General features: G+C 54.3%; 27 non-coding genes across 27 annotated transcripts; all 27 read left to right on the top strand.

Annotated features, from left to right (window-relative positions):
* Positions 1 to 266: 266 nt before the first annotated feature.
* On the top strand, positions 267 to 430 carry LOC128481018 (U1 spliceosomal RNA). The gene has a single exon (XR_008350794.1). It is a non-coding gene; the product is annotated as a U1 spliceosomal RNA (small nuclear RNA).
* A 613-nt stretch (positions 431 to 1,043) lies between these two features.
* Positions 1,044 to 1,259, top strand: LOC128475617 (small nucleolar RNA U3). The gene has a single exon (XR_008346669.1). It is a non-coding gene; the product is annotated as a small nucleolar RNA U3 (small nucleolar RNA).
* Positions 1,260 to 1,795: 536 nt separating this feature from the next.
* On the top strand, positions 1,796 to 1,959 carry LOC128480949 (U1 spliceosomal RNA). Its single transcript, XR_008350729.1, has one exon. It is a non-coding gene; the product is annotated as a U1 spliceosomal RNA (small nuclear RNA).
* Positions 1,960 to 2,571: 612 nt separating this feature from the next.
* LOC128475496 (small nucleolar RNA U3) lies at positions 2,572 to 2,787 on the top strand. Its single transcript, XR_008346554.1, has one exon. It is a non-coding gene; the product is annotated as a small nucleolar RNA U3 (small nucleolar RNA).
* A 536-nt stretch (positions 2,788 to 3,323) lies between these two features.
* LOC128480950 (U1 spliceosomal RNA) lies at positions 3,324 to 3,487 on the top strand. Its single transcript, XR_008350730.1, has one exon. It is a non-coding gene; the product is annotated as a U1 spliceosomal RNA (small nuclear RNA).
* A 612-nt stretch (positions 3,488 to 4,099) lies between these two features.
* LOC128475635 (small nucleolar RNA U3) lies at positions 4,100 to 4,315 on the top strand. Its single transcript, XR_008346687.1, has one exon. It is a non-coding gene; the product is annotated as a small nucleolar RNA U3 (small nucleolar RNA).
* Positions 4,316 to 4,851: 536 nt separating this feature from the next.
* Positions 4,852 to 5,015, top strand: LOC128480981 (U1 spliceosomal RNA). The gene has a single exon (XR_008350759.1). It is a non-coding gene; the product is annotated as a U1 spliceosomal RNA (small nuclear RNA).
* A 612-nt stretch (positions 5,016 to 5,627) lies between these two features.
* Positions 5,628 to 5,843, top strand: LOC128475465 (small nucleolar RNA U3). Its single transcript, XR_008346524.1, has one exon. It is a non-coding gene; the product is annotated as a small nucleolar RNA U3 (small nucleolar RNA).
* A 536-nt stretch (positions 5,844 to 6,379) lies between these two features.
* LOC128480951 (U1 spliceosomal RNA) lies at positions 6,380 to 6,543 on the top strand. Its single transcript, XR_008350731.1, has one exon. It is a non-coding gene; the product is annotated as a U1 spliceosomal RNA (small nuclear RNA).
* A 612-nt stretch (positions 6,544 to 7,155) lies between these two features.
* Positions 7,156 to 7,371, top strand: LOC128475618 (small nucleolar RNA U3). The gene has a single exon (XR_008346671.1). It is a non-coding gene; the product is annotated as a small nucleolar RNA U3 (small nucleolar RNA).
* Positions 7,372 to 7,907: 536 nt separating this feature from the next.
* On the top strand, positions 7,908 to 8,071 carry LOC128480952 (U1 spliceosomal RNA). The gene has a single exon (XR_008350732.1). It is a non-coding gene; the product is annotated as a U1 spliceosomal RNA (small nuclear RNA).
* A 613-nt stretch (positions 8,072 to 8,684) lies between these two features.
* On the top strand, positions 8,685 to 8,900 carry LOC128475620 (small nucleolar RNA U3). The gene has a single exon (XR_008346673.1). It is a non-coding gene; the product is annotated as a small nucleolar RNA U3 (small nucleolar RNA).
* A 536-nt stretch (positions 8,901 to 9,436) lies between these two features.
* Positions 9,437 to 9,600, top strand: LOC128480954 (U1 spliceosomal RNA). The gene has a single exon (XR_008350734.1). It is a non-coding gene; the product is annotated as a U1 spliceosomal RNA (small nuclear RNA).
* Positions 9,601 to 10,212: 612 nt separating this feature from the next.
* Positions 10,213 to 10,428, top strand: LOC128475466 (small nucleolar RNA U3). Its single transcript, XR_008346525.1, has one exon. It is a non-coding gene; the product is annotated as a small nucleolar RNA U3 (small nucleolar RNA).
* A 536-nt stretch (positions 10,429 to 10,964) lies between these two features.
* LOC128480963 (U1 spliceosomal RNA) lies at positions 10,965 to 11,128 on the top strand. The gene has a single exon (XR_008350743.1). It is a non-coding gene; the product is annotated as a U1 spliceosomal RNA (small nuclear RNA).
* Positions 11,129 to 11,741: 613 nt separating this feature from the next.
* On the top strand, positions 11,742 to 11,957 carry LOC128475621 (small nucleolar RNA U3). The gene has a single exon (XR_008346674.1). It is a non-coding gene; the product is annotated as a small nucleolar RNA U3 (small nucleolar RNA).
* A 536-nt stretch (positions 11,958 to 12,493) lies between these two features.
* LOC128481089 (U1 spliceosomal RNA) lies at positions 12,494 to 12,657 on the top strand. Its single transcript, XR_008350862.1, has one exon. It is a non-coding gene; the product is annotated as a U1 spliceosomal RNA (small nuclear RNA).
* Positions 12,658 to 13,269: 612 nt separating this feature from the next.
* Positions 13,270 to 13,485, top strand: LOC128475467 (small nucleolar RNA U3). Its single transcript, XR_008346526.1, has one exon. It is a non-coding gene; the product is annotated as a small nucleolar RNA U3 (small nucleolar RNA).
* Positions 13,486 to 14,021: 536 nt separating this feature from the next.
* On the top strand, positions 14,022 to 14,185 carry LOC128480955 (U1 spliceosomal RNA). Its single transcript, XR_008350735.1, has one exon. It is a non-coding gene; the product is annotated as a U1 spliceosomal RNA (small nuclear RNA).
* Positions 14,186 to 14,797: 612 nt separating this feature from the next.
* On the top strand, positions 14,798 to 15,013 carry LOC128475502 (small nucleolar RNA U3). The gene has a single exon (XR_008346560.1). It is a non-coding gene; the product is annotated as a small nucleolar RNA U3 (small nucleolar RNA).
* Positions 15,014 to 15,549: 536 nt separating this feature from the next.
* On the top strand, positions 15,550 to 15,713 carry LOC128480956 (U1 spliceosomal RNA). Its single transcript, XR_008350736.1, has one exon. It is a non-coding gene; the product is annotated as a U1 spliceosomal RNA (small nuclear RNA).
* Positions 15,714 to 16,325: 612 nt separating this feature from the next.
* LOC128481155 (small nucleolar RNA U3) lies at positions 16,326 to 16,541 on the top strand. Its single transcript, XR_008350913.1, has one exon. It is a non-coding gene; the product is annotated as a small nucleolar RNA U3 (small nucleolar RNA).
* Positions 16,542 to 17,077: 536 nt separating this feature from the next.
* LOC128480957 (U1 spliceosomal RNA) lies at positions 17,078 to 17,241 on the top strand. Its single transcript, XR_008350737.1, has one exon. It is a non-coding gene; the product is annotated as a U1 spliceosomal RNA (small nuclear RNA).
* Positions 17,242 to 17,853: 612 nt separating this feature from the next.
* LOC128475468 (small nucleolar RNA U3) lies at positions 17,854 to 18,069 on the top strand. The gene has a single exon (XR_008346527.1). It is a non-coding gene; the product is annotated as a small nucleolar RNA U3 (small nucleolar RNA).
* A 536-nt stretch (positions 18,070 to 18,605) lies between these two features.
* LOC128480958 (U1 spliceosomal RNA) lies at positions 18,606 to 18,769 on the top strand. The gene has a single exon (XR_008350738.1). It is a non-coding gene; the product is annotated as a U1 spliceosomal RNA (small nuclear RNA).
* A 612-nt stretch (positions 18,770 to 19,381) lies between these two features.
* On the top strand, positions 19,382 to 19,597 carry LOC128475469 (small nucleolar RNA U3). The gene has a single exon (XR_008346528.1). It is a non-coding gene; the product is annotated as a small nucleolar RNA U3 (small nucleolar RNA).
* A 536-nt stretch (positions 19,598 to 20,133) lies between these two features.
* Positions 20,134 to 20,297, top strand: LOC128480987 (U1 spliceosomal RNA). Its single transcript, XR_008350765.1, has one exon. It is a non-coding gene; the product is annotated as a U1 spliceosomal RNA (small nuclear RNA).
* Positions 20,298 to 20,842: the final 545 nt, after the last annotated feature.

Genomic DNA, 20,842 nt, shown 5'->3' on the forward strand with positions numbered 1-20,842 from the left:
TCCCCGGCGCGAGGTCCCGCTGATGGGCGGTGCTACCGCGTGCAAATTTTTGTGCTGCAAAGCGCTCTGGGAATGCTGGATTTTACGAGCGCAGCTTAACACGGGAAGACTTTTCCCTGAAGGGCAACGATGAGGAATTTCCTGTGTGCAGGCACCTTGTCCACGCAGCTGTTCTGCACAGAGCCGAGTGTTGGAGCAGTAACCCCCACCACGACTTTAGCGAGGGGTGTGGAAGTGGCGCCCCCCACCATCTCCTATGGCAACTCATACTTACCTGGCAGGGGAGATACCCTGATCACGAAGGGGGTTCTCCCAGGGTGAGGCTCAGCCATTGCACTCCGGCTGTGCTGACCCCTGCGATTTCCCCAAATGCGGGAAACTCGACTGCATGATTTCTGGTAGTGGGGGACTGCGTTCGCGCTTTCCCCTGATCATCCCGGTTTAACGATAGAGCCCGGGGATTATCTCCGGTATCAGCTGGTGGTTCTCCAGGCGTGGCCCTTGCCGCTGCCTCCTAAGGGGGCTGCTCTAGCGCCTTAAGGCGCGCCTCCGTTATGGTTAGGGAAAAGGGTGCCGCCCCAGGCTCTTTGCGGCCTCGTCAGGTGTTGCTCCTGCGTCAGAGACAATGTATCTGCATAAGCCCCACCACTGGGAGGTCTTAAATCTTAAACGTGTGGTCTCATCACTCACGCTTCTCTGGTTGGTTTTTTTTCCTTCTTGCTTTTCCAAAGCGTGCAAAAACGCCATCACAGAGCGTCCTCGGCCAAGCCGCTGATGTTGCCGTTCTGCGCTGCCTCGCAGCCTGCCTTGGATGTAATGTATGTTCAGTGGTTGAATAAACGCAATCTAGCCTACTTCACGCATTGACTTCTAAGAAAAAGCGTTACGAATTGGGTTTTTTTTTTGTTTGTTTTCATAAGATTCATGCATTGCAAAGTCTTCTTCTCTTTCGGTGTTGTGCGAATGTCTTAGCTTTAGTTTGTCGCTGCAAGCTATATAGCGATGCCTTTTGGTGGGACGGTGTCCCTCGCAGGGCGGACGTCAAGACTATACTTTCAGGGATCGTTTCTATAGCGCCCGACCGGAGAAACGTGCTCGGAAGTGGTCAGGCTCGGTAACCGTGATGAAGAGCTCACGTGCGTTCCCCTGAGCGCGAAGCGAGTATCAAGCGCCGTGGCTAACGGCTGCCTGTTGCTTCTGATGACTGTTCCTTTCTTCCCGAGGGCAGGTTAGGAGGGGGAACGCGCAAGCTGAGCGGTTACTTCTCGTAGCGACGCGTCGAGCTGTGCTTTCTGCGGATGCGGCCTTAATTGTGTTTGTTGGCCTCTTTCGAGGGCCTTCCTTCTATGCCGACCGTACTAGCTTTCGAGGCAGGCCTACTCTTAACAGGATAGACGCCTCGCGAGGGGCTTAATGTGGCCTATGTTTCATGAGCCTTTCGTGGAAACGTTCTGCGTACCAACATCAAATGGTAGCCAAGTCCTGTTGCCCGGCTCGTGCGTTAAGGTCGCCAAGGGGTAAATGCTCCTTCCCCGGCGCGAGGTCCCGCTGATGGGCGGTGCTACCGCGTGCAAATTTTTGTGCTGCAAAGCGCTCTGGGAATGCTGGATTTTACGAGCGCAGCTTAACACGGGAAGACTTTTCCCTGAAGGGCAGCGATGAGGAATTTCCTGTGTGCAGGCACCTTGTCCACGCAGCTGTTCTGCACAGAGCCGAGTGTTGGAGCAGTAACCCCCACCACGACTTTAGCGAGGGGTGTGGAAGTGGCGCCCCCCACCATCTCCTATGGCAACTCATACTTACCTGGCAGGGGAGATACCCTGATCACGAAGGGGGTTCTCCCAGGGTGAGGCTCAGCCATTGCACTCCGGCTGTGCTGACCCCTGCGATTTCCCCAAATGCGGGAAACTCGACTGCATAATTTCTGGTAGTGGGGGACTGCGTTCGCGCTTTCCCCTGATCATCCCGGTTTAACGATAGAGCCCGGGGATTATCTCCGGTATCAGCTGGTGGTTCTCCAGGCGTGGCCCTTGCCGCTGCCTCCTAAGGGGGCTGCTCTAGCGCCTTAAGGCGCGCCTCCGTTATGGTTAGGGAAAAGGGTGCCGCCCCAGGCTCTTTGCGGCCTCGTCAGGTGTTGCTCCTGCGTCAGAGACAATATATCTGCATAAGCCCCACCCCTGGGAGGTCTTAAATCTTAAACGTGTGGTCTCATCACTCACGCTTCTCTGGTTGGTTTTTTTTCCTTCTTGCTTTTCCAAAGCGTGCAAAAACGCCATCACAGAGCGTCCTCGGCCAAGCCGCTGATGTTGCCGTTCTGCGCTGCCTCGCAGCCTGCCTTGGATGTAATGTATGTTCAGTGGTTGAATAAACGCAATCTAGCCTACTTCACGCATTGACCTCTAAGAAAAAGCGTTACGAATTGGTTTTTTTTTTGTTTGTTTTCATAAGATTCATGCATTGCAAAGTCTTCTTCTCTTTCGGTGTTGTGCGAATGTCTTAGCTTTAGTTTGTCGCTGCAAGCTATATAGCGATGCCTTTTGGTGGGACGGTGTCCCTCGCAGGGCGGACGTCAAGACTATACTTTCAGGGATCGTTTCTATAGCGCCCGACCGGAGAAACGTGCTCGGAAGTGGTCAGGCTCGGTAACCGTGATGAAGAGCTCACGTGCGTTCCCCTGAGCGTGAAGCGAGTATCAAGCGCCGTGGCTAACGGCTGCCTGTTGCTTCTGATGACTGTTCCTTTCTTCCCGAGGGCAGGTTAGGAGGGGGAACGCGCAAGCTGAGCGGTTACTTCTCGTAGCGACGCGTCGAGCTGTGCTTTCTGCGGATGCGGCCTTAATTGTGTTTGTTGGCCTCTTTCGAGGGCCTTCCTTCTATGCCGACCGTACTAGCTTTCGAGGCAGGCCTACTCTTAACAGGATAGACGCCTCGCGAGGGGCTTAATGTGGCCTATGTTTCATGAGCCTTTCGTGGAAACGTTCTGCGTACCAACATCAAATGGTAGCCAAGTCCTGTTGCCCGGCTCGTGCGTTAAGGTCGCCAAGGGGTAAATGCTCCTTCCCCGGCGCGAGGTCCCGCTGATGGGCGGTGCTACCGCGTGCAAATTTATGTGCTGCAAAGCGCTCTGGGAATGCTGGATTTTACGAGCGCAGCTTAACACGGGAAGACTTTTCCCTGAAGGGCAACGATGAGGAATTTCCTGTGTGCAGGCACCTTGTCCACGCAGCTGTTCTGCACAGAGCCGAGTGTTGGAGCAGTAACCCCCACCACGACTTTAGCGAGGGGTGTGGAAGTGGCGCCCCCCACCATCTCCTATGGCAACTCATACTTACCTGGCAGGGGAGATACCCTGATCACGAAGGGGGTTCTCCCAGGGTGAGGCTCAGCCATTGCACTCCGGCTGTGCTGACCCCTGCGATTTCCCCAAATGCGGGAAACTCGACTGCATAATTTCTGGTAGTGGGGGACTGCGTTCGCGCTTTCCCCTGATCATCCCGGTTTAACGATAGAGCCCGGGGATTATCTCCGGTATCAGCTGGTGGTTCTCCAGGCGTGGCCCTTGCCGCTGCCTCCTAAGGGGGCTGCTCTAGCGCCTTAAGGCGCGCCTCCGTTATGGTTAGGGAAAAGGGTGCCGCCCCAGGCTCTTTGCGGCCTCGTCAGGTGTTGCTCCTGCGTCAGAGACAATGTATCTGCATAAGCCCCACCCCTGGGAGGTCTTAAATCTTAAACGTGTGGTCTCATCACTCACGCTTCTCTGGTTGGTTTTTTTTCCTTCTTGCTTTTCCAAAGCGTGCAAAAACGCCATCACAGAGCGTCCTCGGCCAAGCCGCTGATGTTGCCGTTCTGCGCTGCCTCGCAGCCTGCCTTGGATGTAATGTATGTTCAGTGGTTGAATAAACGCAATCTAGCCTACTTCACGCATTGACTTCTAAGAAAAAGCGTTACGAATTGGTTTTTTTTTTGTTTGTTTTCATAAGATTCATGCATTGCAAAGTCTTCTTCTCTTTCGGTGTTGTGCGAATGTCTTAGCTTTAGTTTGTCGCTGCAAGCTATATAGCGATGCCTTTTGGTGGGACGGTGTCCCTCGCAGGGCGGACGTCAAGACTATACTTTCAGGGATCGTTTCTATAGCGCCCGACCGGAGAAACGTGCTCGGAAGTGGTCAGGCTCGGTAACCGTGATGAAGAGCTCACGTGCGTTCCCCTGAGCGCGAAGCGGGTATCAAGCGCCGTGGCTAACGGCTGCCTGTTGCTTCTGATGACTGTTCCTTTCTTCCCGAGGGCAGGTTAGGAGGGGGAACGCGCAAGCTGAGCGGTTACTTCTCGTAGCGACGCGTCGAGCTGTGCTTTCTGCGGATGCGGCCTTAATTGTGTTTGTTGGCCTCTTTCGAGGGCCTTCCTTCTATGCCGACCGTACTAGCTTTCGAGGCAGGCCTACTCTTAACAGGATAGACGCCTCGCGAGGGGCTTAATGTGGCCTATGTTTCATGAGCCTTTCGTGGAAACGTTCTGCGTACCAACATCAAATGGTAGCCAAGTCCTGTTGCCCGGCTCGTGCGTTAAGGTCGCCAAGGGGTAAATGCTCCTTCCCCGGCGCGAGGTCCCGCTGATGGGCGGTGCTACCGCGTGCAAATTTTTGTGCTGCAAAGCGCTCTGGGAATGCTGGATTTTACGAGCGCAGCTTAACACGGGAAGACTTTTCCCTGAAGGGCAACGATGAGGAATTTCCTCTGTGCAGGCACCTTGTCCACGCAGCTGTTCTGCACAGAGCCGAGTGTTGGAGCAGTAACCCCCACCACGACTTTAGCGAGGGGTGTGGAAGTGGCGCCCCCCACCATCTCCTATGGCAACTCATACTTACCTGGCAGGGGAGATACCCTGATCACGAAGGGGGTTCTCCCAGGGTGAGGCTCAGCCATTGCACTCCGGCTGTGCTGACCCTTGCGATTTCCCCAAATGCGGGAAACTCGACTGCATAATTTCTGGTAGTGGGGGACTGCGTTCGCGCTTTCCCCTGATCATCCCGGTTTAACGATAGAGCCCGGGGATTATCTCCGGTATCAGCTGGTGGTTCTCCAGGCGTGGCCCTTGCCGCTGCCTCCTAAGGGGGCTGCTCTAGCGCCTTAAGGCGCGCCTCCGTTATGGTTAGGGAAAAGGGTGCCGCCCCAGGCTCTTTGCGGCCTCGTCAGGTGTTGCTCCTGCGTCAGAGACAATGTATCTGCATAAGCCCCACCCCTGGGAGGTCTTAAATCTTAAACGTGTGGTCTCATCACTCACGCTTCTCTGGTTGGTTTTTTTTCCTTCTTGCTTTTCCAAAGCGTGCAAAAACGCCATCACAGAGCGTCCTCGGCCAAGCCGCTGATGTTGCCGTTCTGCGCTGCCTCGCAGCCTGCCTTGGATGTAATGTATGTTCAGTGGTTGAATAAACGCAATCTAGCCTACTTCACGCATTGACTTCTAAGAAAAAGCGTTACGAATTGGTTTTTTTTTTGTTTGTTTTCATAAGATTCATGCATTGCAAAGTCTTCTTCTCTTTCGGTGTTGTGCGAATGTCTTAGCTTTAGTTTGTCGCTGCAAGCTATATAGCGATGCCTTTTGGTGGGATGGTGTCCCTCGCAGGGCGGACGTCAAGACTATACTTTCAGGGATCGTTTCTATAGCGCCCGACCGGAGAAACGTGCTCGGAAGTGGTCAGGCTCGGTAACCGTGATGAAGAGCTCACGTGCGTTCCCCTGAGCGCGAAGCGAGTATCAAGCGCCGTGGCTAACGGCTGCCTGTTGCTTTTGATGACTGTTCCTTTCTTCCCGAGGGCAGGTTAGGAGGGGGAACGCGCAAGCTGAGCGGTTACTTCTCGTAGCGACGCGTCGAGCTGTGCTTTCTGCGGATGCGGCCTTAATTGTGTTTGTTGGCCTCTTTCGAGGGCCTTCCTTCTATGCCGACCGTACTAGCTTTCGAGGCAGGCCTACTCTTAACAGGATAGACGCCTCGCGAGGGGCTTAATGTGGCCTATGTTTCATGAGCCTTTCGTGGAAACGTTCTGCGTACCAACATCAAATGGTAGCCAAGTCCTGTTGCCCGGCTCGTGCGTTAAGGTCGCCAAGGGGTAAATGCTCCTTCCCCGGCGCGAGGTCCCGCTGATGGGCGGTGCTACCGCGTGCAAATTTTTGTGCTGCAAAGCGCTCTGGGAATGCTGGATTTTACGAGCGCAGCTTAACACGGGAAGACTTTTCCCTGAAGGGCAACGATGAGGAATTTCCTGTGTGCAGGCACCTTGTCCACGCAGCTGTTCTGCACAGAGCCGAGTGTTGGAGCAGTAACCCCCACCACGACTTTAGCGAGGGGTGTGGAAGTGGCGCCCCCCACCATCTCCTATGGCAACTCATACTTACCTGGCAGGGGAGATACCCTGATCACGAAGGGGGTTCTCCCAGGGTGAGGCTCAGCCATTGCACTCCGGCTGTGCTGACCCCTGCGATTTCCCCAAATGCGGGAAACTCGACTGCATAATTTCTGGTAGTGGGGGACTGCGTTCGCGCTTTCCCCTGATCATCCCGGTTTAACGATAGAGCCCGGGGATTATCTCCGGTATCAGCTGGTGGTTCTCCAGGCGTGGTCCTTGCCGCTGCCTCCTAAGGGGGCTGCTCTAGCGCCTTAAGGCGCGCCTCCGTTATGGTTAGGGAAAAGGGTGCCGCCCCAGGCTCTTTGCGGCCTCGTCAGGTGTTGCTCCTGCGTCAGAGACAATGTATCTGCATAAGCCCCACCCCTGGGAGGTCTTAAATCTTAAACGTGTGGTCTCATCACTCACGCTTCTCTGGTTGGTTTTTTTTCCTTCTTGCTTTTCCAAAGCGTGCAAAAACGCCATCACAGAGCGTCCTCGGCCAAGCCGCTGATGTTGCCGTTCTGCGCTGCCTCGCAGCCTGCCTTGGATGTAATGTATGTTCAGTGGTTGAATAAACGCAATCTAGCCTACTTCACGCATTGACTTCTAAGAAAAAGCGTTACGAATTGGTTTTTTTTTTGTTTGTTTTCATAAGATTCATGCATTGCAAAGTCTTCTTCTCTTTCGGTGTTGTGCGAATGTCTTAGCTTTAGTTTGTCGCTGCAAGCTATATAGCGATGCCTTTTGGTGGGACGGTGTCCCTCGCAGGGCGGACGTCAAGACTATACTTTCAGGGATCGTTTCTATAGCGCCCGACCGGAGAAACGTGCTCGGAAGTGGTCAGGCTCGGTAACCGTGATGAAGAGCTCACGTGCGTTCCCCTGAGCGCGAAGCGAGTATCAAGCGCCGTGGCTAACGGCTGCCTGTTGCTTCTGATGACTGTTCCTTTCTTCCCGAGGGCAGGTTAGGAGGGGGAACGCGCAAGCTGAGCGGTTACTTCTCGTAGCGACGCGTCGAGCTGTGCTTTCTGCGGATGCGGCCTTAATTGTGTTTGTTGGCCTCTTTCGAGGGCCTTCCTTCTATGCCGACCGTACTAGCTTTCGAGGCAGGCCTACTCTTAACAGGATAGACGCCTCGCGAGGGGCTTAATGTGGCCTATGTTTCATGAGCCTTTCGTGGAAACGTTCTGCGTACCAACATCAAATGGTAGCCAAGTCCTGTTGCCCGGCTCGTGCGTTAAGGTCGCCAAGGGGTAAATGCTCCTTCCCCGGCGCGAGGTCCCGCTGATGGGCGGTGCTACCGCGTGCAAATTTTTGTGCTGCAAAGCGCTCTGGGAATGCTGGATTTTACGAGCGCAGCTTAACACGGGAAGACTTTTCCCTGAAGGGCAACGATGAGGAATTTCCTGTGTGCAGGCACCTTGTCCACGCAGCTGTTCTGCACAGAGCCGAGTGTTGGAGCAGTAACCCCCACCACGACTTTAGCGAGGGGTGTGGAAGTGGCGACCCCCACCATCTCCTATGGCAACTCATACTTACCTGGCAGGGGAGATACCCTGATCACGAAGGGGGTTCTCCCAGGGTGAGGCTCAGCCATTGCACTCCGGCTGTGCTGACCCCTGCGATTTCCCCAAATGCGGGAAACTCGACTGCATAATTTCTGGTAGTGGGGGACTGCGTTCGCGCTTTCCCCTGATCATCCCGGTTTAACGATAGAGCCCGGGGATTATCTCCGGTATCAGCTGGTGGTTCTCCAGGCGTGGCCCTTGCCGCTGCCTCCTAAGGGGGCTGCTCTAGCGCCTTAAGGCGCGCCTCCGTTATGGTTAGGGAAAAGGGTGCCGCCCCAGGCTCTTTGCGGCCTCGTCAGGTGTTGCTCCTGCGTCAGAGACAATATATCTGCATAAGCCCCACCCCTGGGAGGTCTTAAATCTTAAACGTGTGGTCTCATCACTCACGCTTCTCTGGTTGGTTTTTTTTCCTTCTTGCTTTTCCAAAGCGTGCAAAAACGCCATCACAGAGCGTCCTCGGCCAAGCCGCTGATGTTGCCGTTCTGCGCTGCCTCGCAGCCTGCCTTGGATGTAATGTATGTTCAGTGGTTGAATAAACGCAATCTAGCCTACTTCACGCATTGACTTCTAAGAAAAAGCGTTACGAATTGGTTTTTTTTTTTGTTTGTTTTCATAAGATTCATGCATTGCAAAGTCTTCTTCTCTTTCGGTGTTGTGCGAATGTCTTAGCTTTAGTTTGTCGCTGCAAGCTATATAGCGATGCCTTTTGGTGGGACGGTGTCCCTCGCAGGGCGGACGTCAAGACTATACTTTCAGGGATCGTTTCTATAGCGCCCGACCGGAGAAACGTGCTCGGAAGTGGTCAGGCTCGGTAACCGTGATGAAGAGCTCACGTGCGTTCCCCTGAGCGCGAAGCGAGTATCAAGCGCCGTGGCTAACGGCTGCCTGTTGCTTCTGATGACTGTTCCTTTCTTCCCGAGGGCAGGTTAGGAGGGGGAACGCGCAAGCTGAGCGGTTACTTCTCGTAGCGACGCGTCGAGCTGTGCTTTCTGCGGATGCGGCCTTAATTGTGTTTGTTGGCCTCTTTCGAGGGCCTTCCTTCTATGCCGACCGTACTAGCTTTCGAGGCAGGCCTACTCTTAACAGGATAGACGCCTCGCGAGGGGCTTAATGTGGCCTATGTTTCATGAGCCTTTCGTGGAAACGTTCTGCGTACCAACATCAAATGGTAGCCAAGTCCTGTTGCCCGGCTCGTGCGTTAAGGTCGCCAAGGGGTAAATGCTCCTTCCCCGGCGCGAGGTCCCGCTGATGGGCGGTGCTACCGCGTGCAAATTTTTGTGCTGCAAAGCGCTCTGGGAATGCTGGATTTTACGAGCGCAGCTTAACACGGGAAGACTTTTCCCTGAAGGGCAACGATGAGGAATTTCCTGTGTGCAGGCACCTTGTCCACGCAGCTGTTCTGCACAGAGCCGAGTGTTGGAGCAGTAACCCCCACCACGACTTTAGCGAGGGGTGTGGAAGTGGCGACCCCCACCATCTCCTATGGCAACTCATACTTACCTGGCAGGGGAGATACCCTGATCACGAAGGGGGTTCTCCCAGGGTGAGGCTCAGCCATTGCACTCCGGCTGTGCTGACCCCTGCGATTTCCCCAAATGCGGGAAACTCGACTGCATAATTTCTGGTAGTGGGGGACTGCGTTCGCGCTTTCCCCTGATCATCCCGGTTTAACGATAGAGCCTGGGGATTATCTCCGGTATCAGCTGGTGGTTCTCCAGGCGTGGCCCTTGCCGCTGCCTCCTAAGGGGGCTGCTCTAGCGCCTTAAGGCGCGCCTCCGTTATGGTTAGGGAAAAGGGTGCCGCCCCAGGCTCTTTGCGGCCTCGTCAGGTGTTGCTCCTGCGTCAGAGACAATGTATCTGCATAAGCCCCACCCCTGGGAGGTCTTAAATCTTAAACGTGTGGTCTCATCACTCACGCTTCTCTGGTTGGTTTTTTTTCCTTCTTGCTTTTCCAAAGCGTGCAAAAACGCCATCACAGAGCGTCCTCGGCCAAGCCGCTGATGTTGCCGTTCTGCGCTGCCTCGCAGCCTGCCTTGGATGTAATGTATGTTCAGTGGTTGAATAAACGCAATCTAGCCTACTTCACGCATTGACTTCTAAGAAAAAGCGTTACGAATTGGTTTTTTTTTTGTTTGTTTTCATAAGATTCATGCATTGCAAAGTCTTCTTCTCTTTCGGTGTTGTGCGAATGTCTTAGCTTTAGTTTGTCGCTGCAAGCTATATAGCGATGCCTTTTGGTGGGACGGTGTCCCTCGCAGGGCGGACGTCAAGACTATACTTTCAGGGATCGTTTCTATAGCGCCCGACCGGAGAAACGTGCTCGGAAGTGGTCAGGCTCGGTAACCGTGATGAAGAGCTCACGTGCGTTCCCCTGAGCGCGAAGCGAGTATCAAGCGCCGTGGCTAACGGCTGCCTGTTGCTTTTGATGACTGTTCCTTTCTTCCCGAGGGCAGGTTAGGAGGGGGAACGCGCAAGCTGAGCGGTTACTTCTCGTAGCGACGCGTCGAGCTGTGCTTTCTGCGGATGCGGCCTTAATTGTGTTTGTTGGCCTCTTTCGAGGGCCTTCCTTCTATGCCGACCGTACTAGCTTTCGAGGCAGGCCTACTCTTAACAGGATAGACGCCTCGCGAGGGGCTTAATGTGGCCTATGTTTCATGAGCCTTTCGTGGAAACGTTCTGCGTACCAACATCAAATGGTAGCCAAGTCCTGTTGCCCGGCTCGTGCGTTAAGGTCGCCAAGGGGTAAATGCTCCTTCCCCGGCGCGAGGTCCCGCTGATGGGCGGTGCTACCGCGTGCAAATTTTTGTGCTGCAAAGCGCTCTGGGAATGCTGGATTTTACGAGCGCAGCTTAACACGGGAAGACTTTTCCCTGAAGGGCAACGATGAGGAATTTCCTGTGTGCAGGCACCTTGTCCACGCAGCTGTTCTGCACAGAGCCGAGTGTTGGAGCAGTAACCCCCACCACGACTTTAGCGAGGGGTGTGGAAGTGGCGCCCCCCACCATCTCCTATGGCAACTCATACTTACCTGGCAGGGGAGATACCCTGATCACGAAGGGGGTTCTCCCAGGGTGAGGCTCAGCCATTGCACTCCGGCTGTGCTGACCCCTGCGATTTCCCCAAATGCGGTAAACTCGACTGCATAATTTCTGGTAGTGGGGGACTGCGTTCGCGCTTTCCCCTGATCATCCCGGTTTAACGATAGAGCCCGGGGATTATCTCCGGTATCAGCTGGTGGTTCTCCAGGCGTGGCCCTTGCCGCTGCCTCCTAAGGGGGCTGCTCTAGCGCCTTAAGGCGCGCCTCCGTTATGGTTAGGGAAAAGGGTGCCGCCCCAGGCTCTTCGCGGCCTCGTCAGGTGTTGCTCCTGCGTCAGAGACAATATATCTGCATAAGCCCCACCCCTGGGAGGTCTTAAATCTTAAACGTGTGGTCTCATCACTCACGCTTCTCTGGTTGGTTTTTTTTCCTTCTTGCTTTTCCAAAGCGTGCAAAAACGCCATCACAGAGCGTCCTCGGCCAAGCCGCTGATGTTGCCGTTCTGCGCTGCCTCGCAGCCTGCCTTGGATGTAATGTATGTTCAGTGGTTGAATAAACGCAATCTAGCCTACTTCACGCATTGACCTCTAAGAAAAAGCGTTACGAATTGGTTTTTTTTTTTGTTTGTTTTCATAAGATTCATGCATTGCAAAGTCTTCTTCTCTTTCGGTGTTGTGCGAATGTCTTAGCTTTAGTTTGTCGCTGCAAGCTATATAGCGATGCCTTTTGGTGGGACGGTGTCCCTCGCAGGGCGGACGTCAAGACTATACTTTCAGGGATCGTTTCTATAGCGCCCGACCGGAGAAACGTGCTCGGAAGTGGTCAGGCTCGGTAACCGTGATGAAGAGCTCACGTGCGTTCCCCTGAGCGCGAAGCGAGTATCAAGCGCCGTGGCTAACGGCTGCCTGTTGCTTCTGATGACTGTTCCTTTCTTCCCGAGGGCAGGTTAGGAGGGGGAACGCGCAAGCTGAGCGGTTACTTCTCGTAGCGACGCGTCGAGCTGTGCTTTCTGCGGATGCGGCCTTAATTGTGTTTGTTGGCCTCTTTCGAGGGCCTTCCTTCTATGCCGACCGTACTAGCTTTCGAGGCAGGCCTACTCTTAACAGGATAGACGCCTCGCGAGGGGCTTAATGTGGCCTATGTTTCATGAGCCTTTCGTGGAAACGTTCTGCGTACCAACATCAAATGGTAGCCAAGTCCTGTTGCCCGGCTCGTGCGTTAAGGTCGCCAAGGGGTAAATGCTCCTTCCCCGGCGCGAGGTCCCGCTGATGGGCGGTGCTACCGCGTGCAAATTTTTGTGCTGCAAAGCGCTCTGGGAATGCTGGATTTTACGAGCGCAGCTTAACACGGGAAGACTTTTCCCTGAAGGGCAACGATGAGGAATTTCCTGTGTGCAGGCACCTTGTCCACGCAGCTGTTCTGCACAGAGCCGAGTGTTGGAGCAGTAACCCCCACCACGACTTTAGCGAGGGGTGTGGAAGTGGCGCCCCCCACCATCTCCTATGGCAACTCATACTTACCTGGCAGGGGAGATACCCTGATCACGAAGGGAGTTTTCCCAGGGTGAGGCTCAGCCATTGCACTCCGGCTGTGCTGACCCCTGCGATTTCCCCAAATGCGGGAAACTCGACTGCATAATTTCTGGTAGTGGGGGACTGCGTTCGCGCTTTCCCCTGATCATCCCGGTTTAACGATAGAGCCCGGGGATTATCTCCGGTATCAGCTGGTGGTTTTCCAGGCGTGGCCCTTGCCGCTGCCTCCTAAGGGGGCTGCTCTAGCGCCTTAAGGCGCGCCTCCGTTATGGTTAGGGAAAAGGGTGCCGCCCCAGGCTCTTTGCGGCCTCGTCAGGTGTTGCTCCTGCGTCAGAGACAATATATCTGCATAAGCCCCACCCCTGGGAGGTCTTAAATCTTAAACGTGTGGTCTCATCACTCACGCTTCTCTGGTTGGTTTTTTTTCCTTCTTGCTTTTCCAAAGCGTGCAAAAACGCCATCACAGAGCGTCCTCGGCCAAGCCGCTGATGTTGCCGTTCTGCGCTGCCTCGCAGCCTGCCTTGGATGTAATGTATGTTCAGTGGTTGAATAAACGCAATCTAGCCTACTTCACGCATTGACCTCTAAGAAAAAGCGTTACGAATTGGTTTTTTTTTTGTTTGTTTTCATAAGATTCATGCATTGCAAAGTCTTCTTCTCTTTCGGTGTTGTGCGAATGTCTTAGCTTTAGTTTGTCGCTGCAAGCTATATAGCGATGCCTTTTGGTGGGACGGTGTCCCTCGCAGGGCGGACGTCAAGACTATACTTTCAGGGATCGTTTCTATAGCGCCCGACCGGAGAAACGTGCTCGGAAGTGGTCAGGCTCGGTAACCGTGATGAAGAGCTCACGTGCGTTCCCCTGAGCGCGAAGCGAGTATCAAGCGCCGTGGCTAACGGCTGCCTGTTGCTTTTGATGACTGTTCCTTTCTTCCCGAGGGCAGGTTAGGAGGGGGAACGCGCAAGCTGAGCGGTTACTTCTCGTAGCGACGCGTCGAGCTGTGCTTTCTGCGGATGCGGCCTTAATTGTGTTTGTTGGCCTCTTTCGAGGGCCTTCCTTCTATGCCGACCGTACTAGCTTTCGAGGCAGGCCTACTCTTAACAGGATAGACGCCTCGCGAGGGGCTTAATGTGGCCTATGTTTCATGAGCCTTTCGTGGAAACGTTCTGCGTACCAACATCAAATGGTAGCCAAGTCCTGTTGCCCGGCTCGTGCGTTAAGGTCGCCAAGGGGTAAATGCTCCTTCCCCGGCGCGAGGTCCCGCTGATGGGCGGTGCTACCGCGTGCAAATTTTTGTGCTGCAAAGCGCTCTGGGAATGCTGGATTTTACGAGCGCAGCTTAACACGGGAAGACTTTTCCCTGAAGGGCAACGATGAGGAATTTCCTGTGTGCAGGCACCTTGTCCACGCAGCTGTTCTGCACAGAGCCGAGTGTTGGAGCAGTAACCCCCACCACGACTTTAGCGAGGGGTGTGGAAGTGGCGCCCCCCACCATCTCCTATGACAACTCATACTTACCTGGCAGGGGAGATACCCTGATCACGAAGGGGGTTCTCCCAGGGTGAGGCTCAGCCATTGCACTCCGGCTGTGCTGACCCCTGCGATTTCCCCAAATGCGGGAAACTCGACTGCATAATTTCTGGTAGTGGGGGACTGCGTTCGCGCTTTCCCCTGATCATCCCGGTTTAACGATAGAGCCCGGGGATTATCTCCGGTATCAGCTGGTGGTTCTCCAGGCGTGGCCCTTGCCGCTGCCTTCTAAGGGGGCTGCTCTAGCACCTTAAGGCGCGCCTCCGTTATGGTTAGGGAAAAGGGTGCCGCCCCAGGCTCTTTGCGGCCTCGTCAGGTGTTGCTCCTGCGTCAGAGACAATATATCTGCATAAGCCCCACCCCTGGGAGGTCTTAAATCTTAAACGTGTGGTCTCATCACTCACGCTTCTCTGGTTGGTTTTTTTTCCTTCTTGCTTTTCCAAAGCGTGCAAAAACGCCATCACAGAGCGTCCTCGGCCAAGCCGCTGATGTTGCCGTTCTGCGCTGCCTCGCAGCCTGCCTTGGATGTAATGTATGTTCAGTGGTTGAATAAACGCAATCTAGCCTACTTCACGCATTGACCTCTAAGAAAAAGCGTTACGAATTGGTTTTTTTTTTGTTTGTTTTCATAAGATTCATGCATTGCAAAGTCTTCTTCTCTTTCGGTGTTGTGCGAATGTCTTAGCTTTAGTTTGTCGCTGCAAGCTATATAGCGATGCCTTTTGGTGGGACGGTGTCCCTCGCAGGGCGGACGTCAAGACTATACTTTCAGGGATCGTTTCTATAGCGCCCGACCGGAGAAACGTGCTCGGAAGTGGTCAGGCTCGGTAACCGTGATGAAGAGCTCACGTGCGTTCCCCTGAGCGCGAAGCGAGTATCAAGCGCCGTGGCTAACGGCTGCCTGTTGCTTTTGATGACTGTTCCATTCTTCCCGAGGGCAGGTTAGGAGGGGGAACGCGCAAGCTGAGCGGTTACTTCTCGTAGCGACGCGTCGAGCTGTGCTTTCTGCGGATGCGGCCTTAATTGTGTTTGTTGGCCTCTTTCGAGGGCCTTCCTTCTATGCCGACCGTACTAGCTTTCGAGGCAGGCCTACTCTTAACAGGATAGACGCCTCGCGAGGGGCTTAATGTGGCCTATGTTTCATGAGCCTTTCGTGGAAACGTTCTGCGTACCAACATCAAATGGTAGCCAAGTCCTGTTGCCCGGCTCGTGCGTTAAGGTCGCCAAGGGGTAAATGCTCCTTCCCCGGCGCGAGGTCCCGCTGATGGGCGGTGCTACCGCGTGCAAATTTTTGTGCTGCAAAGCGCTCTGGGAATGCTGGATTTTACGAGCGCAGCTTAACACGGGAAGACTTTTCCCTGAAGGGCAACGATGAGGAATTTCCTGTGTGCAGGCACCTTGTCCACGCAGCTGTTCTGCACAGAGCCGAGTGTTGGAGCAGTAACCCCCACCACGACTTTAGCGAGGGGTGTGGAAGTGGCGCCCCCCACCATCTCCTATGACAACTCATACTTACCTGGCAGGGGAGATACCCTGATCACGAAGGGGGTTCTCCCAGGGTGAGGCTCAGCCATTGCACTCCGGCTGTGCTGACCCCTGCGATTTCCCCAAATGCGGGAAACTCGACTGCATAATTTCTGGTAGTGGGGGACTGCGTTCGCGCTTTCCCCTGATCATCCCGGTTTAACGATAGAGCCCGGGGATTATCTCCGGTATCAGCTGGTGGTTCTCCAGGCGTGGCCCTTGCCGCTGCCTTCTAAGGGGGCTGCTCTAGCACCTTAAGGCGCGCCTCCGTTATGGTTAGGGAAAAGGGTGCCGCCCCAGGCTCTTTGCGGCCTCGTCAGGTGTTGCTCCTGCGTCAGAGACAATATATCTGCATAAGCCCCACCCCTGGGAGGTCTTAAATCTTAAACGTGTGGTCTCATCACTCACGCTTCTCTGGTTGGTTTTTTTTCCTTCTTGCTTTTCCAAAGCGTGCAAAAACGCCATCACAGAGCGTCCTCGGCCAAGCCGCTGATGTTGCCGTTCTGCGCTGCCTCGCAGCCTGCCTTGGATGTAATGTATGTTCAGTGGTTGAATAAACGCAATCTAGCCTACTTCACGCATTGACCTATAAGAAAAAGCGTTACGAATTGGTTTTTTTTTTGTTTGTTTTCATAAGATTCATGCATTGCAAAGTCTTCTTCTCTTTCGGTGTTGTGCGAATGTCTTAGCTTTAGTTTGTCGCTGCAAGCTATATAGCGATGCCTTTTGGTGGGACGGTGTCCCTCGCAGGGCGGACATCAAGACTATACTTTCAGGGATCGTTTCTATAGCGCCCGACCGGAGAAACGTGCTCGGAAGTGGTCAGACTCGGTAACCGTGATGAAGAGCTCACGTGCGTTCCCCTGAGCGCGAAGCGAGTATCAAGCGCCGTGGCTAACGGCTGCCTGTTGCTTTTGATGACTGTTCCTTTCTTCCCGAGGGCAGGTTAGGAGGGGGAACGCGCAAGCTGAGCGGTTACTTCTCGTAGCGACGCGTCGAGCTGTGCTTTCTGCGGATGCGGCCTTAATTGTGTTTGTTGGCCTCTTTCGAGGGCCTTCCTTCTATGCCGACCGTACTAGCTTTCGAGGCAGGCCTACTCTTAACAGGATAGACGCCTCGCGAGGGGCTTAATGTGGCCTATGTTTCATGAGCCTTTCGTGGAAACGTTCTGCGTACCAACATCAAATGGTAGCCAAGTCCTGTTGCCCGGCTCGTGCGTTAAGGTCGCCAAGGGGTAAATGCTCCTTCCCCGGCGCGAGGTCCCGCTGATGGGCGGTGCTACCGCGTGCAAATTTTTGTGCTGCAAAGCGCTCTGGGAATGCTGGATTTTACGAGCGCAGCTTAACACGGGAAGACTTTTCCCTGAAGGGCAACGATGAGGAATTTCCTGTGTGCAGGCACCTTGTCCACGCAGCTGTTCTGCACAGAGCCGAGTGTTGGAGCAGTAACCCCCACCACGACTTTAGCGAGGGGTGTGGAAGTGGCGCCCCCCACCATCTCCTATGGCAACTCATACTTACCTGGCAGGGGAGATACCCTGATCACGAAGGGGGTTCTCCCAGGGTGAGGCTCAGCCATTGCACTCCGGCTGTGCTGACCCCTGCGATTTCCCCAAATGCGGGAAACTCGACTGCATAATTTCTGGTAGTGGGGGACTGCGTTCGCGCTTTCCCCTGATCATCCCGGTTTAACGATAGAGCCCGGGGATTATCTCCGGTATCAGCTGGTGGTTCTCCAGGCGTGGCCCTTGCCGCTGCCTCCTAAGGGGGCTGCTCTAGCGCCTTAAGGCGCGCCTCCGTTATGGTTAGGGAAAAGGGTGCCGCCCCAGGCTCTTTGCGGCCTCGTCAGGTGTTGCTCCTGCGTCAGAGACAATATATCTGCATAAGCCCCACCCCTGGGAGGTCTTAAATCTTAAACGTGTGGTCTCATCACTCACGCTTCTCTGGTTGGTTTTTTTTCCTTCTTGCTTTTCCAAAGCGTGCAAAAACGCCATCACAGAGCGTCCTCGGCCAAGCCGCTGATGTTGCCGTTCTGCGCTGCCTCGCAGCCTGCCTTGGATGTAATGTATGTTCAGTGGTTGAATAAACGCAATCTAGCCTACTTCACGCATTGACCTCTAAGAAAAAGCGTTACGAATTGGTTTTTTTTTTGTTTGTTTTCATAAGATTCATGCATTGCAAAGTCTTCTTCTCTTTCGGTGTTGTGCGAATGTCTTAGCTTTAGTTTGTCGCTGCAAGCTATATAGCGATGCCTTTTGGTGGGACGGTGTCCCTCGCAGGGCGGACGTCAAGACTATACTTTCAGGGATCGTTTCTATAGCGCCCGACCGGAGAAACGTGCTCGGAAGTGGTCAGGCTCGGTAACCGTGATGAAGAGCTCACGTGCGTTCCCCTGAGCGCGAAGCGAGTATCAAGCGCCGTGGCTAACGGCTGCCTGTTGCTTTTGATGACTGTTCCTTTCTTCCCGAGGGCAGGTTAGGAGGGGGAACGCGCAAGCTGAGCGGTTACTTCTCGTAGCGACGCGTCGAGCTGTGCTTTCTGCGGATGCGGCCTTAATTGTGTTTGTTGGCCTCTTTCGAGGGCCTTCCTTCTATGCCGACCGTACTAGCTTTCGAGGCAGGCCTACTCTTAACAGGATAGACGCCTCGCGAGGGGCTTAATGTGGCCTATGTTTCATGAGCCTTTCGTGGAAACGTTCTGCGTACCAACATCAAATGGTAGCCAAGTCCTGTTGCCCGGCTCGTGCGTTAAGGTCGCCAAGGGGTAAATGCTCCTTCCCCGGCGCGAGGTCCCGCTGATGGGCGGTGCTACCGCGTGCAAATTTTTGTGCTGCAAAGCGCTCTGGGAATGCTGGATTTTACGAGCGCAGCTTAACACGGGAAGACTTTTCCCTGAAGGGCAACGATGAGGAATTTCCTGTGTGCAGGCACCTTGTCCACGCAGCTGTTCTGCACAGAGCCGAGTGTTGGAGCAGTAACCCCCACCACGACTTTAGCGAGGGGTGTGGAACTGGCGCCCCCCACCATCTCCTATGGCAACTCATACTTACCTGGCAGGGGAGATACCCTGATCACGAAGGGGGTTCTCCCAGGGTGAGGCTCAGCCATTGCACTCCGGCTGTGCTGACCCCTGCGATTTCCCCAAATGCGGGAAACTCGACTGCATAATTTCTGGTAGTGGGGGACTGCGTTCGCGCTTTCCCCTGATCATCCCGGTTTAACGATAGAGCCCGGGGATTATCTCCGGTATCAGCTGGTGGTTCTCCAGGCGTGGCCCTTGCCGCTGCCTCCTAAGGGGGCTGCTCTAGCGCCTTAAGGCGCGCCTCCGTTATGGTTAGGGAAAAGGGTGCCGCCCCAGGCTCTTTGCGGCCTCGTCAGGTGTTGCTCCTGCGTCAGAGACAATGTATCTGCATAAGCCCCACCCCTGGGAGGTCTTAAATCTTAAACGTGTGGTCTCATCACTCACGCTTCTCTGGTTGGTTTTTTTTCCTTCTTGCTTTTCCAAAGCGTGCAAAAACGCCATCACAGAGCGTCCTCGGCCAAGCCGCTGATGTTGCCGTTCTGCGCTGCCTCGCAGCCTGCCTTGGATGTAATGTATGTTCAGTGGTTGAATAAACGCAATCTAGCCTACTTCACGCATTGACTTCTAAGAAAAAGCGTTACGAATTGGTTTTTTTTTTGTTTGTTTTCATAAGATTCATGCATTGCAAAGTCTTCTTCTCTTTCGGTGTTGTGCGAATGTCTTAGCTTTAGTTTGTCGCTGCAAGCTATATAGCGATGCCTTTTGGTGGGACGGTGTCCTTCGCAGGGCGGACGTCAAGACTATACTTTCAGGGATCGTTTCTATAGCGCCCGACCGGAGAAACGTGCTCGGAAGTGGTCAGGCTCGGTAACCGTGATGAAGAGCTCACGTGCGTTCCCCTGAGCGCGAAGCGAGTATCAAGCGCCGTGGCTAACGGCTGCCTGTTGCTTTTGATGACTGTTCCTTTCTTCCCGAGGGCAGGTTAGGAGGGGGAACGCGCAAGCTGAGCGGTTACTTCTCGTAGCGACGCGTCGAGCTGTGCTTTCTGCGGATGCGGCCTTAATTGTGTTTGTTGGCCTCTTTCGAGGGCCTTCCTTCTATGCCGACCGTACTAGCTTTCGAGGCAGGCCTACTCTTAACAGGATAGACGCCTCGCGAGGGGCTTAATGTGGCCTATGTTTCATGAGCCTTTCGTGGAAACGTTCTGCGTACCAACATCAAATGGTAGCCAAGTCCTGTTGCCCGGCTCGTGCGTTAAGGTCGCCAAGGGGTAAATGCTCCTTCCCCGGCGCGAGGTCCCGCTGATGGGCGGTGCTACCGCGTGCAAATTTTTGTGCTGCAAAGCGCTCTGGGAATGCTGGATTTTACGAGCGCAGCTTAACACGGGAAGACTTTTCCCTGAAGGGCAACGATGAGGAATTTCCTGTGTGCAGGCACCTTGTCCACGCAGCTGTTCTGCACAGAGCCGAGTGTTGGAGCAGTAACCCCCACCACGACTTTAGCGAGGGGTGTGGAAGTGGCGCCCCCCACCATCTCCTATGGCAACTCATATTTACCTGGCAGGGGAGATACCCTGATCACGAAGGGGGTTCTCCCAGGGTGAGGCTCAGCCATTGCACTCCGGCTGTGCTGACCCCTGCGATTTCCCCAAATGCGGGAAACTCGACTGCATAATTTCTGGTAGTGGGGGACTGCGTTCGCGCTTTCCCCTGATCATCCCGGTTTAACGATAGAGCCCGGGGATTATCTCCGGTATCAGCTGGTGGTTCTCCAGGCGTGGCCCTTGCCGCTGCCTCCTAAGGGGGCTGCTCTAGCGCCTTAAGGCGCGCCTCCGTTATGGTTAGGGAAAAGGGTGCCGCCCCAGGCTCTTTGCGGCCTCGTCAGGTGTTGCTCCTGCGTCAGAGACAATATATCTGCATAAGCCCCACCCCTGGGAGGTCTTAAATCTTAAACGTGTGGTCTCATCACTCACGCTTCTCTGGTTGGTTTTTTTTCCTTCTTGCTTTTCCAAAGCGTGCAAAAACGCCATCACAGAGCGTCCTCGGCCAAGCCGCTGATGTTGCCGTTCTGCGCTGCCTCGCAGCCTGCCTTGGATGTAATGTATGTTCAGTGGTTGAATAAACGCAATCTAGCCTACTTCACGCATTGACCTATAAGAAAAAGCGTTACGAATTGGTTTTTTTTTTGTTTGTTTTCATAAGATTCATGCATTGCAAAGTCTTCTTCTCTTTCGGTGTTGTGCGAATGTCTTAGCTTT

The sequence above is a fragment of the Spea bombifrons genome, chromosome 2 (assembly GCF_027358695.1).
Source record: "Spea bombifrons isolate aSpeBom1 chromosome 2, aSpeBom1.2.pri, whole genome shotgun sequence".
Classification (NCBI taxonomy): domain Eukaryota; kingdom Metazoa; phylum Chordata; class Amphibia; order Anura; family Pelobatidae; genus Spea; species Spea bombifrons.